Consider the following 15,302-nt stretch of genomic DNA (forward strand, 5'->3'; position numbering starts at 1 on the left):
ACTTGTATTGTCGGCATGCAATATGTAGCTGAAATGATTTGAAATTAGACCGGAAAAATAAAGACGCTGTATACCGTACCGATATAGCGCCAGTGTGCTGAAACACTGTCACAAAATCTCCGGTCTTGGCAGTAGGTTTTGACTTACTTGGTGTGTGTGTGTATAGGGACACTCTCACTCCTGATGAAACGTGCATGGGAAGACAAGGCCATGAATCTGTCCTGTCATTATTCCATGCATCAGTGTCATCTAGTATACCTTATTTGGGATATATCTATGCTTATTTGTGGTTCACACTCCCTTCTGACCAAGAAATACTGTAAATCTACGGTGCCTCCTTGCCAACATTCCAACTGATCTATTCCATAAAAAAGATGAGACTCCTCACAAATCCAGTTTTGAAAGAGCCCATGGAGGAGCAGCAGAGCACATGTAACCCACAGTGTTTGTGTCCTTTGTCCTTTTGAATTGAATAACAGTATATGGGACTGTTGGTACATTATAGAGCTCAACAGTCAGTCTCTGGAAGTAAAACATTCCAGAGAGCATGTAGATTCACTATTTTCACTATTTCTGTACGTACGCCACCATTGCACAACAAAGTATAATATAGGATTAAGTGGTTACCGTAATCACACTCATTTAGTTGATTCCATCTGTGAATCGATTTGATTGACTGAGAAAATGTATTGGAATTGTTTCGTTTTGATTTGTGTATATATATACAAAATAAAATGAAATAAAATGTATGAAATGTATCTATTAATATCTCGAATATTAGATGAACCTGTATGAGCAACATTAAGTTGGTTATTAGTTCTAAATAGCGGTTTAAATATATTTTCGGTTAATTGCCCAGACCTGCAGTAGTATTTTTCATGTAAGGTCAGCTTGTACATCTGCAATTTTGGGGGAAAATAACAAATCTTCTCATCTGGGGGTCCTTGGCACAATATAGCGACTAAATAGCCGCATATCATCAGTGGTGGAAAAAGTACTCAAATGTTTTACTTAAGTAAGAGTATCAATACTGCAATGTAGATGTCTGGAATTAAAAAATGACTTGAGTAAAAGTACAAAAGTATTGATATCAAAATGTACTTAAAGTACCAAAAGTAAAAGTACTGAAATGTTTGAAAATAGCGTATCTACAAGCTCCCAACGCGTCAGCTTGTAGATCTGCTATTTTCAAATAGCCTATAGGTATAAAATAGGGTTAAAGTGGTTAATGTAGGTTTTATAATAATAATTTATGTCTGCAAAGTAACTAAAGTTTTCAAATAATTGTAGTGGAGTAAAAGTACAATGTTTTCCTCTGAGATGTAGTGGAGTAAAAAGGTATTAAGTAGAATCGGCTTTAGGTCTTAATGGGTTAAGCAGCCGCACCTGTGAATGCATACACAAACAGGGGTGTGTCATCATGCAGTAAGGCTCCCATACAGTCCATTACACACACACACACGCACACGCACACGCACACGCACACACGCACACACACACACTCAGCTGTTACATTACATAATAGGAGGCTCTAGACACACAGCCTGAAAACCTGGCTGGGAGGGAATTCCACTTACAGTAGCTTTTGACAATCTGAGTTCCACTGCAGGCCTGGGTCCTAAGTACATGTACTCAAGTGTGCTTAAGTACAATTTTGAGGTACTTTGACTGTACTGGAGTATTTCCAATTTTCTATACTTTTACTTTTACTTCACTACATCTCAGAGACAAATATTATACTTTTACTCCACTACAATTATTTGAAAACTTAAGTTAGGAGTTACTTTGTAGATTTTGACTATTATGACAAAACGTACATTAACTACGTCAGCCCTGTTTAAACTGGCCATTTTCAATAAATAAAAAAAGAAATGTTAGACATTATGATAAATTGTGAAACAGGACATTCTGCATAATGAGTACTTTTACTTTTGGTACTTTAAGTATATTTTGGTGCCAATGCTTTTGTACTTTTACTCAAGCAACCTTTTAGTAACAGAGTGTTTCTACTTTGCAGTATTGATACTTTTACTTAAAGAGTACTTTTTCCACCACTGGTGGAAATCTTGAATGTCCAAAACCGTTGCAGGACACGGAACAAAAATAAGTGTTTCAAATGGATCAATGTCGTTATTATTTAGTCACTAGCTCTTGTTAACACTTTTCATTTGTACAATATTCATGAAACCCACAGACACGCTTTACCATTTTCAAAATGTCTAAAACTGTTTTTCTCTACAGGGGAAAACCTATGTGTGACACTATCCTCCCCCAGCTCCCAAAAACATCCTCCAAACCCATTCCAAACGATCAAACCAGGTTTATTTACAGATAATGTCAATAATCACATGATGATCGGTTCCATCTGTGACAGCTCATAGATGGGTCCCTGGCTCAGCAGGAGCTGTGATTTCGGGCGCCAATAACGGCTGCTACATGCCCACCAGAGCCATATACTGTACAGGAGAGTTGCATCACCTCCGTTCACTTCATCGGGCCAGTCTTCTACAGAGCCTTCTATTGGCCAATAGTGACAAAGCCCTGAACCGGAAGTTTACGGAATACACTGGAGTCTATGAGCGTTTGTCACTATTTTGAGTTTGCATGAACCACGTGACCGGTGCTGTTTCCTGCCCCCGAGGTGACGCAACTCTCTAATACAAGGCTCTGATACCCACCTACACTTAGCCAATCACAAAGCGACAGGCACAACAGCCACACGCAGTCCTGCAGACAAGCGCATGCACACACACATCCATGGGGAGAGGGAAAACACCCCAAAACACACAATCTCATAGACTGTACTTAACTGAAAACCATGAAGATCATAAACCACTTGGAAACCACAGCATCTGTATTGTGGGGAAAGCTTTTGCGGAAGATAGCCGATCGACAAGCTGTTGTAAGCTTGTCGATCGGCTATCTTTCCCCAGAATAACAGAAGAGAAAGACACTAGAATAGAGCCCTGAGGGACAGTCAACCATATGGGGTTTAAGTGGTTTAAAGAAAACAACAAAAAACCAACACAAAACAATGGTCAATAACATGCCTCTATACCTCAACACGTTATCCTTGCTCTCCATTACACACACCCAGGGAAAATGCATTTTGTAAAACGTGACGTACATGGGTTTTTAACCCATTCAAACCGGGAAAACATCTGTCATTATAGATTTTAGCTATACTGTATATAGCAACGTACGTTTTTCAGAAAACTGCAATTTTTTTTATGAATAGATATTTTTATGTAACTCAAATCTTTGCTTCTGGGGGTCCCTGGAACAAAATATTTTGAGATGGGGGTCCACGACCAAATACATATCATTTTGGGGGTCCTTCACATGAAAAAGTTTGAGCACCGCTGATATTATAGCAACATGCGTTTTTCAGAAACCTGTTAGGATTTATCAGACATTTGTAGATGCGTTCCCGGATTGAATGGGTTAATGGGTTAAATGTTTCTAATTCTCCTTCCTCTCTTTTCTACATTACCGGACAAAGCAGGCTGCTTCGAAACAAGAGGCCTTAAAGCCCTTTTTATACAGATCAAGCACTAGCTCATGGAAAAGCAGCGCTGGTGTAGCTTTGTGCCGGCTATTCTAATTTGGTTCCAGATTAGACATGGCGCTGTGCGGAGGCGTTGACATGGAACACGGTCATTGTGAACGCACAGAGCAGCAGCAGCAGCAGCAGCCCGCTGACGTCAGTCGATAGCTGTCGTACTCTCGACTCCAGTGGTTCTCAAACTTTCTCATGTCAAGGACCACCACCACCGAAATGATATGCATTTGGGTGCGGACCACCGTCTCAAAATATTTTGTTCCAGGGACCCCCCCTAGAAGCAAAGATTTGAGTTACAAATGTTCTCTTTAAAAATATATATGTTCAAAGGTTTGCACTAATTTTCACGATTTAAAAAAAATAGCAGATCTACAAGCTCATAGCGCGGCACTCGGTGCCGCGCTATGAGCTTGTATATCTGCTATTTTTGAATAGCCAGAAGTATAAAAGGTTAAAGTGGATAAATGTATCACTATATTAACACATTTAGCTGGAGAACCCCTGGAAACCCCCCCAAGAACCCCTGGGGGTCCCCGGACCCCACTTTGAGAACCAATGCTCTACTCTGCTCCACTGTTTCCCCCCCCCCACACACACACACACACACACACACACACACACACACACACACCGCACCTTGTGCCCCCGTGTTACATCATCCGCATCCCAGAAAGCATCTGGGGACGCGCCGAGCGCCAAGGTATATGGATGACGTGTCACGTACGCACATCACGCTACGATGCCTTCACTCGCCACGCTCCAGTTCACCGCCAAAGAGAGGGGGAGAGAGAGAGAGAGAGAGAGAGAGAGAGAGAGAGAGAGAGAGAGAGAGAGAGAGAGAGAGAGAGAGAGAGAGAGAGAGAGAGAGAGAGAGAGAAAGTGCCTCTGTCCCCCGAAGTCACCGTTTTCACAATCTAGTGCAGTGGTTCTCAAACTTTTTTTGAGCCAAGGAAATCTGAAATATGTTGTGCCAGGGACTCCCAGATGAGTAGATTTGTGTTAAAAAAAAGTTTTCAAAATGATTACATTTTCCAAACATTTTCAATATTTTCCAAATATTCTCAAAAATAGCAGATGTACAATGATTGTGATGCTATGTCAACTACTTTTGGCTGGGGACCCCCTGGAACGCCCCCCTCCCGCCAAATGGAGGCATTGTGAATATGTAGATCTGCCATTTTATATATATGATTATTTTGGGGGGTCCCCAGTTCAAATATGATTATTTTGGGGGGTCGCTGGCTGAAAAGGTTGAGAACCACTGCTCTAACTACACATTAAAGCAAATCTCTGTGTGTGTGTGTATCTGTCCTTTGCATATGTCGAGAACCGCGTGACCGATTGACTTCAAAGTCAAAGGCGTGTGTTGCCGAGGAACCCGAGGGAGTGCGGTGCCGTGTGAAGTAAAATGATCAATAAAGACACAAATATAGTTGGATCACCAGTTGGAATCTTCCATATGGGGCATACAATTTACACAGACAGTTACAGAGATCTTCATATTATGGGCATAAAACGTACACGGGCAGAAATACAGACGGACACAGAGATCTCAATATCGTCTCTGTCGGGTGGAAACCTCATATGTCCAAAACCTTTCAGGATTCAAATACAAAAAATAGCAAAAGTTGCAGATCTACAAGCTCAAGCTTGTGGATCTGCTACTTTTGATGCTTTTGCTGATCAAGTAGCATTCATTTACGAAAAAACACAAAAAGTTTAAATATGGAGATTTCTGCCTGACAGCAACGATATACGGTATGGGTGTAAAATAGACACAGGCAGACAGACAGACAGACAGACAGACAGACAGACAGACAGACAGACAGACAGACGGGTACAGACGGGTACAGACGGGCACAGTGGGTATTGCATAACCAGAGGGGCACAGGGTTCCCTCCATATAGCTCTCTGAGGCCACGTTCATCTAGCATTTCGTATCCAGAAAGTGTAGTATTCAAAAAGGTCCCATTTACACATGCCATTTAACCCATTAAGACCTGAGGTGATTCTTAAAAATGTCTAAATCCTAACAGTTTTTGTTTTTTTTTAATTAAAAAAAATGTTTTCACATTTTTTCAAAAATAGCAGATATACAAGCTCATAGCGCGGCACTCGGTGCCGCGCTATGAGCTTGTATATCTGCTATTTTTGAATAGCCAAAGAAATCTAAAGTGACACAGATGCGTTCCAGGTCTTAATGGGTCAATTCTATCACCATTATACAGTACGTGTATTAATGTCTGAAAAAAAGCTGTGATTATAATGTACTGTACTGGCATTGTAATAAGTAATATCTGAAATTTGAGGTGTGTGTGGTGCTACAGTATGAGCAGGTTCATTCATACAAGTGCGTTTTGAGAGCGATTAACTTGGTATGACACTTAATATGACCACTGGCCAGTGCGCGCGTGTGTGTGGGTGTGTCTGGGAGTGCATGCTTGTGTAACTATACTTACAGTATGAGGGCCAAATGTCTGCACATATACAGTCGAATTCTGAGAAATAGACAGAAATGGTTGTTTTAATGGTTTAAAAAGTTTTCTTTTAGGATTTAGTCCAATACATGCTCCATCCGACGTCTGTAGGCTACAGTATACAGCTTCTGGTTCAGAAAGGCTTTCCGAACTATAGTTCGGAGAGTTGGGACATCTGGAGGTGCACGGGTTCAGAGAAAAAGTTCTGAGACCAGATGAGTTCTAAATGACATCAGTTTGTAGTTGTAGTAGTAGTACTGGGCTTTAGGCTTATAATTTGGAAAGATATACAGATTGGTTAGGCATTTAGAGGTCAGGTTTAGGTGTTATGCCTGATTCATACTTGAATCTACGCCGGAAAATAGCCGATCTACAAGCTCACAACGTAACGCAGTGGGGATAGTGATTAGAGGAGTGGTTAGGGGATACTGTAAATGACCTATTGTTGACGCCCATTACCAGTTCTCTGAGGGAGCCCTAAAAGTGTGACATTTTTAGAAGCCATTTTCTCTGCTTTGACTATTGTGGCTTAAGAAGCTTCAAATGAGCATATTTTTAGATTTCAATGAATGACATAATTTAAAACGGAAAGCTTAAATTCTGTACTTTCATATAATCTGTAAAAAGCCGAAGAAAAGAATTACCTCGCCCGGCCCCCATGTGTCCCAAAGCATTGTACTCGGTCACAAAATAATGGTAAAAAAAATTAAATGGCACGACTGTGTGTGTGTGTGTGTGTGTGTGTGTGTGTGGGGGGGGGGGTCCGTCCTCTCCTCGGCAGGGTTGCCATGTCCGCTTATTATAAGCGACTTTGGGCTTGTTTATCTGTAAAGTCGCTTGCAAATATTGGTAGTTGCTGCGGATTGCCGTTTTTTGGGCTTGTTTCAAAAGTGTTTGCTTATTTGGGCTTCCTTAAACCAGTGGTTCTCAAACAGTTCTATGTCAAGGACCCCCAAAGTAATATAATATGTATTTGTCGACGGACCCCCGCCCCATCTGAAAACATTTTGTGCCAGAGACCCCCGTACCAGATTTGTGTTGTTAAAATGTTAAAAACATATTCCACATATGTCACTTTTTTCCAAGATTTCCTTTGAAAGCAGATCTACAAGCAGATCTACAAGCTCACAACGCATCGCAAGCTTGTAGATCGGCTATTTTCAAATAGCCCAATGCATAGATTTAAAGCGCTCACGTGGCCTAAAATTATAGTCGATTCTTTTGAGCTTGTTTTCATGGACCACCTGCTTTGCTTATTTCTCTCGCAACCTCTGGCAACGCTGCTCCTCAGATGACTGTGCGTGTTGATGTGTAGCGTGTCATCATCGGGTGGCAGGGCGCTGCCAGCTGGCTCCTGTTGTAACGCCACCGTCCCACAGCAGCTCTGTCACAAACAAGGCCTCATCCCGGGTGGCTCAGCAGTCAGCTGTGGTGATTCAGACCCGTCTGATGTCCTGTGATGATCATCCCCCTCTGTTTCACTGTCTGATGCAGACGTGCCTAGAAAGTTAACTTGGGTATCAGGACTGATCTCAAACATTTTCATGTCAAGGACCCCCGACTTAACCCATTAAGACCTGAGGCGATTCTTAAAAAAAATCTAAATCCTAACAGTTTTTCGGAAAAAAATATGATTTTTTTTTTTTTCAAAAATATCAGATCTACAAGCTCATAGCGCGGCACTCGGTGCCGCGCTATGAGCTTGTATATCTGCTATTTTTGAATAGCCAAAGACATCTAAAGTGACATAGAAGCGTTCCAGGTATCAATGGGTTAATATATATATGTGTCTGTGAACCCCCATCTGAAAATGTTTTGTGCCCAGGGACCTCCAGACGCAAAGATTTGATTTGAAATGTATTTGAAAATATATATACTGTATTAGTTTTGCACAATTTTATTTTCTTCAAAAATAGCAGCTCATCTACAAGCTCATAGATATACAAGCTATGGAAATATTATTTCCCTGTCCAGAATGGCATTGAATTTGTCCGAATATAATGGAGGGGATTGTCCCTTGCGATGCAGCGTCTCATTTCCGAGCGGTTCCTATACACACAAATACAACAAAAAAACATTGTCACATGCTGTACAAATACAGTACGTACACAATACAAACACAATACAAATAGCTTGCTCACCCTCTCCCACCCACAGCCACAGCTGTTTTTCAACGAGGAATGGAAAACAATACAATGACCTGGATAATGAATCAAAGTCAAGTACAAACAGTTTAAAAGCACAAACAAGATGTGAAGATAAGGAAGTCCTGAAGTGGCAGGAAGATTGTTCCAATCAAATAGAACGTTGTAGTGGAATGACCTGCGTCCAACTTCTGTTAAAAATGTAGGAATAACAAATTAGGGATATTTTGTATGTCTTAAGTGAATGTCTGGGAAAAGGTGGGATTATAAACGTTTCTTTTTTTTCCAAAGCACATTCAGTGGCAATTTGAATGTAAGTAAAGTGCCAATTTAAGGACCTTTTTTATACCTAAAAAGAAAATAAATGAAATGCAAAAAGACCATTACTGCATCAAAACCTATCAACAAACAAATACTATAAATTGTCAAATTTGACCTAAGAAAGGGGCACAAATTTTGAAAATAGTAGATCTACATTCTCACAACACCTTGCAAGTCGTGAACATGTAGATCTGCTCTTTTCACAATGTTTATCTGTGGAACCGAGTCAAAGAATGTAATGCCTTAACTCGTACAATTCCAAGTGCTTGTCAGGGTGAGGGGTTCCCAGTTCAAATATGATTATTTTGGGGGGTCGTGGCTTGAAAAGGTTGAGAACCACTGCTCTATTAGTTTTCTAATGTGAATGTGAAATACAACAAAAAAAAACAACAATAAAATTGACTGTGAATGGTAAAATGGGAAGGCAAATGCACATTCAACTTGGCACGAGGACTAAAGTGATTAGTTGGGCGCCAGTTTGGAAGAGGCGACTTGTCAGTCACAGATATCCATGTTGCCATGGATACAACCTTACTCTAGCTCTCAAGGGGTTATTCATTTGACAAAGAAAGGCATGCAGACAGACAGCGATGACATAAAACCATGGCTCTACACATAAAGCATCTATACCAACACAATGTCCCCCTTGTGGCATTTGTAAGCACTCACTCTTTCCATTTGATCGGTGTAAGCTTGAAGGGGTATTTTCATTTAACCCATTAAGACCTGAGGCCGATTCTAAACCTGTTTTCTAAATCCTAACAGTTTTTTATAAATAATGTAAAAAAAAAAAATCAAGATTTTTCAAAAATAGCAGATCTACAAGGTGCCGCGCTATGAGCTTGTACGTCTGCTATTTTTGAATAGCCAAAGAAATCTAAAGTGACACAGATGCGTTCCAGGTCTCAATTGGTTAAAACACTTCTAGTGTAATTTTAACGCATACCCTTGCTTTTGTGTGCACCCCAGACAGTACACGGTCTGGTAGGTTACACTGTCGGTCTGGGGTTCATTCTAAATGGGCTAAATGCTTAAGTTAAATTGAGGATTTTACAGTATGGAATACGGTGAACACATTTTATCGAATGGGTGTCCGTGGTCTAATGCAGTGGTTCCCAAACTTTTTATCTCAAGACCCAAAGAGAAATCAGTTGTGTGTCGCGACCCACTGGGAAACAGTGGTAAAATGCATATCAAACTCACTCTAATACAGAGCGACTGTAAAGTGCAAAGAGAGCAATGTAGTGCCTCAGATGCCTTGAAATATGGAGGTTTCAATGTGTCATCATGCAATGCGTTGTGAGCTTGTAGATCGGCTATTTACATTTTTTTTTAACCTGGCATAAAAAATGTTTATAGAACATTCTGTGTAATGACTATATAATAATATATTTTGATGCCAATACTTTTGTACTTTTACTCAAGTAAAATCAAGTGTTTCTACCCTGTTACCCAGCTACTTTTACCAAAAAGAAAAAAAATCAGAGTTCTTCCACCTCTGTGTGGAGATCCGTTTTGAAGCTGTGGGAATATTCCCTTCGAAAGAACTTGTCCCTTGAGGCATTCGTGATTAAAACCTGTTGAACCCCTGCTGAGACAATTGTGACTGGCATTAAAGTAATAATCTGTGTTGAATGGCATAGAATTAATTAATTCATGTCTAAACTAAGCGTTTTAACCTCATGAACCCTATAGCAGCACTTATAGCTCAAGACCCAAAAGGGAAATCAGATATTTGCCCAGGACCCAAACTAGTGAAAATAGCAGATCTGTAAGCTCGTAGAGCTTGCAGATCTACTATTTTCACTAGTTCTTAAACATTTGTTTTCTAATTTAGGGAATGTCTTTCATTATTTTTATTTTATTCATGAAAATATTGTTGAAAAAATGTTTGAATTTGTTTTCATCTCATTTCCTTCTGTGGAAAATCTTTTAAAATAATAATAATTAATGACACATTTAGGGGGAAAAAATTAAGAGATACCCACTGTTTGGGAAACGTACAGACCCCTGGGGTACCCCGGTTAACGAAGCATATACGGTTTAGAATATGTAGGTAACCATGTTTTGTTTTCAATAAGAAAAATGAAGAAAATGGAATATATATAGACCTATAAAATACTACTCAAAGGAAAGGTGACTGGGTTGTCTTAAGTGTAGGACCCGCCGCAGTGGTGTCCGATATAATAACTTAACCGAGATGTGAACCCTGGTGATTAAGAATGGGTATGGATCTAGGGGGACCTGTACCATGCAGAGGTATTTGGGTTGTAAGGCCAAATATCCTGGTTCGTACAGAGGTTGCTGGACACTCTCCTGGTGAGAGCTGATCGATGATCTTGAAGGTTAATCTTACGGATAGTTGTAGATTCTCTGTAACGAGGACAGTGTTGCCAGATTCTATGAGAGAAACAAGCAACTGGGTCTAGGAAAACCAGCCCAAAAGAAGCGACTATGGACCATATGAGCACTTTAACATATACATCAGCTATTTGAAAATAGCAGATCTACCAGCTCACAACGCGTCGCGATGCGACGCGTTGTGAGCTTGTAGATCGGCTATTTTCAAATAAAATCTTGCAGGGAAATTATAATGAGCAGATCTGGCAACCCTGGATGAGGACTGCATCTCATCTCAAGGGTGACGGTCAGTCACCCTTTTATATAGTGCTTGGCTGGATGAGTCAGCCATATCCGTACATGGAGTTTTACATTAGCATGACGTCAGCACTAGATGTCTCTGCAGGCTCCATATATGGAGCTCTAGATCAACCACGCCCAAATATGGAGTTTGTGATGTCAGACTTAGATATATGTCGGATAGCTCCATATATGGAGTAGGCTACCAATATTCAGTGGGTAACTATGGCAACCTATCAAATACCACCCATATGACGTGAAAGTGAGTGAAAGCCTTCGCAACACTACCGTTAATGTAATGAACCCGTTATTAAGTGTGTGTACTAAATTCATGCTGTAATTTCTCACCACAACTTCCCCTGATATGGCTGCTGTCGGGGGGAAATCTCCATATTTTAACGTTTTATGATTCTTTTTCTTCATAAATTAATGCCGTATTTCTGTGAGTTTTATAAATGAAAAGTATTAACAATAGCTTGTGACTAAACACTTACTACTCTGTCTGGGTCCAGGTTAACCCATTAAGACCTGAGGCCGATTCTACAAATGTTTTCTAAATCCTAACAGCTTTCTGAAACCCGTGTCATTCGCAAATACATGAACAGTGTGATAAGATAAGACACTTCAACACTTATTTCATCAAATATACACCATGACAAAACAAGACACAGAAATACCATGCAAATTATGTCTGTAGGCGTCACCTCTGAAGGTGTCGGTGAAGAGAGTAGATGATGAATGGGAAGGAGAGAGACTCGGTGGAGATAATAATAGAGTCTGCACACGTCGTACACTCCCACGGTTTATTGCACAGATCAACATTTCCATTGCCAAAGGTTCTTCATCAGGGATATCGTGATGAAGATCCTTTTGGCAGTAAACAGTGGGAGCAAACGACAGCGTGCAGAGTCTATTATTATCGTCGATGCTGTTCTCCTGTTTGTCCTGCCTGCAGCTGATGATCACCATAGTGGATGCACATCGTGGCTGCCGGGCGGAAACCTTGTATGTACGAAACCGTGACTTTGTCAGGAAATGGAACTAAAACGGGTCTGAAATAGTGAAGATAGCGGATTTACAAGCTCACGTGTTGCGATGCCACGCCTTGAGCTTGTGGGGCATTAAAGGAGGAGTTCACCCAAAAAATGACTTATTTTCTATCAATTGCACACCCCATGACGCCTTGAATTCATGGATTTATTTTTGTTTTTGTGGCATTCCTAAGCCAATAATTTGATGACCGGGTGTGTATCCGGTAGGAGACACAAACTATCTACTTTGTGTCTCCTACCGGATACATTAGCCGGTAGGAGACGGGAATCAAATTATTGGCTTACGAATGCCACAAAAACAAAAATAAATCCATGGATTCAAGGCTTCATGGGGTGTGCAATTGATAGAAAATAAGTCATTTTTTGGGTAAACTACTCCTTTAACTGAGGGTCAGATCTGCTGTAGTACCAAACATATCAATAACATCAGCAAATCCCCATATTTGGAGAACTCTGATGTCGTCGATATGGATGTTTCATAGTGATGTCATAGTCTGGCCTGGACTCCATATTTGGGCATCGCTAAGTAACACAGAACTCCATATATATGGGCATAAAAGGGACACGGTGTGCATATACAACTAGTGTGAACACAATTTGCCTGCATGCAGTAGTGGAAACTGTGACACTGTGGGTGCAGTGTCCCGGTGGTCAGGATACAACAGCAGTGACAACACAGACATGTGTGTGGGGAGGAATTAATTGACATAACGACAGAACAAATATTTGGACCCATTCTTTGGAGGGGGAAGTCCCAAGCTCTTTTCCCACCGAACCAACCTGAGGTTCGATTACAGATGTTGGAGTGGACCTATAAAAAAAGGGTGAACTCGTGCCTCGCGACAATATCCGGCCTCCAGCTCCTGGTGACCTTGGCCTCCAACTTGTAGACGAACTTTCCATGCCACCCTTCGAAGGACGGCGCCGTATTTCCCACTGGTATTTTGAAGCTGAAACGGTAGTCATGGGTCCCTTTAGGAAGTACCGTCTCTTCGGCGCTTTCCGGAATTAGAAACTGTTTGAGTTTGAATCTTTTGTGTGAACGGTATGTGTTACCATCAGACGAATAACGCACAATGGCATCCCCTTTCAGTTTGATGAAAACACGTTTCACTTTGGTTTCTTTCTCCAGCCGGAAGGTAACTCTCCCTATGAGCAGATCACCAACACGAGTTGCGCCAAGGTCTTTCACCGAAGGCATTTGTTATGCAAAGTATACTGTGCGCAGCATGTATAACATGTAAGTGATGTTCTATTCTGATGTGTGTGCATTTCTTCAACTTGCAGCCTGTGATGTCAGTCTGTGTCATCAGTACAGTCACCTCTGACATATCTATGATGTATGACTCCAAATTTGGGTCTGCTGTAGTACCAAACATATCAATAAAATCCGCAAATCCCCATATATGGAGAACTCTGTTGTCAACGATAGGATGTTTCATAGTGATGTCATAGCCTGGCCTGGACTCTATATTTGGCCATCGCTAACACAGAACTCCATAAATATGGGCATAAAAGGGAGACAGTATGCATATACAACTAGTGTGAACATAATCTGCCTGAAAAGGTCCAGCCGTTTTGCCTGCATAGAGTAGAGGAAACTGTGACACTGTGGGTGCAGTCTCCCGGTGGTAGGTGAGTCAGTAGGATACAACAGCAGTGACAACACAGACATGTGTCTGGGGAGGGATCAATTGACATAACTACTACATTTGGGAGAAAAAATCAAATAAATAAATAACAATCTGGCCTCTTGACCGGGAGCTAGTGCTTCCGCAAATTGGTGTTTTTCAGCAGATGACAAAAAACTTCAGTTGAATCTTTTTCATCTAAAATGTGCTAATGCCACAGTCACAATCCTGAAATGCCAGGGTATGATTTACATAAATGTCAGAGCTTAAATTGGCATGTAAACAATTAAATAATGCATAAACGCAATCATTATCTCAGAAGCATGTCGAATTAGCGCTAGCCCTGCCAGAATTATGCAAACTAACTTTCTGTTTCTCCGTGTTCCATACCTTAGTGTCGTGAAAGAAAACACTAGTCCTTTGGTGCATGTAAAATGTAAATCACAAAGAAAATGTATTAACCACAAAATAATTATAAAGAACCGCTTGTTATTAGTGGAAAAATAGCCTCCTGAGCAACTAGTTCCAGCAGGGGGCGGAGGCGAATGGTAGATCTCAAACAGCGTAAAAGAACAAGAGAGCCCTGCAGACAAAAGCAGTGTAACAAACCGCTACAAGCATGATGGGAGATATCTTACCATGAAAGGATGGTGCGTTGACTGCCTGTGAAGCAGAAATCTCTGTTCCGTTAGTTTCAGTTGAGTTCAGTTCTGTAAGCTGTAGTTACAACACTATTTACTCAATCTAATTAACCAATATCTATCTTGTTCTTTTGCTGATTCTCTGAATTCATGACATGATTTTTAAGTACTATCTCCCGGTCAAAACTGGCCAAATAGTGTACTCTGATAGGGTAGATTAAGTAAGTTATGTTACCATGGAGATGCGTGAGACCACATTCACTTCCTTGTTTACACTTTGTGGGAGACGCAACTCACACACTGTATGAATCCTCAAATCATTAACATCGATGTAACATTGATATATTGACCGGGCCTAAATCTTTTATCTTCTTGCACGCCTTGAGTAGCAACTGTACCAGTCGCTTGCGTACTCTCTTAAACGTAGGTAGTCGGATTCTATCGTTGGGGCAGCTGAGGATAGAGCAGTTGAGGGCGGCTGATATGCTGGAACGATTCGTACCGATATGCCCATACATGGGCATATATGTTTGGAACACAGTTCTTATATGCCGCTATATTATACAAGTCTATGAACCTTTCAGAATGGACTTCAGTGACTATAGCCGAGGACCCAAGGGAGTGTAGAGTGGGAAGTCAGTCGGATCGGTGGTTGTACAGGAAATATCAATATGACATCATAGTACCGAGATCAGTCTGGCCTGGACACCATATTTGGGCATGACTAACACGGAACTCCATGTATGGGCATAAAAGGGACATCGACAAAGAGTGTGAACATAATAAATCTGACATGTTCCAAGGCTTTTAGTGACCTGAGGTTAGAATGCAACA

The 15,302-nt window shown here is 40.9% G+C and overlaps 1 protein-coding gene across 1 annotated transcript in view; it reads left to right on the top strand.

Annotated features, from left to right (window-relative positions):
• The window catches only part of ppm1e (protein phosphatase, Mg2+/Mn2+ dependent, 1E), a 76,558-nt gene that overhangs the window by 27,377 nt on the left and 33,879 nt on the right, over positions 1-15,302 (top strand). The gene's annotated exons all lie outside the window — the stretch shown is intronic.

Source organism: Gymnoscopelus microlampas (assembly GCF_963454915.1).
Source record: "Gymnoscopelus microlampas genome assembly, chromosome: 12".
Lineage (NCBI taxonomy): Eukaryota > Metazoa > Chordata > Actinopteri > Myctophiformes > Myctophidae > Gymnoscopelus > Gymnoscopelus microlampas.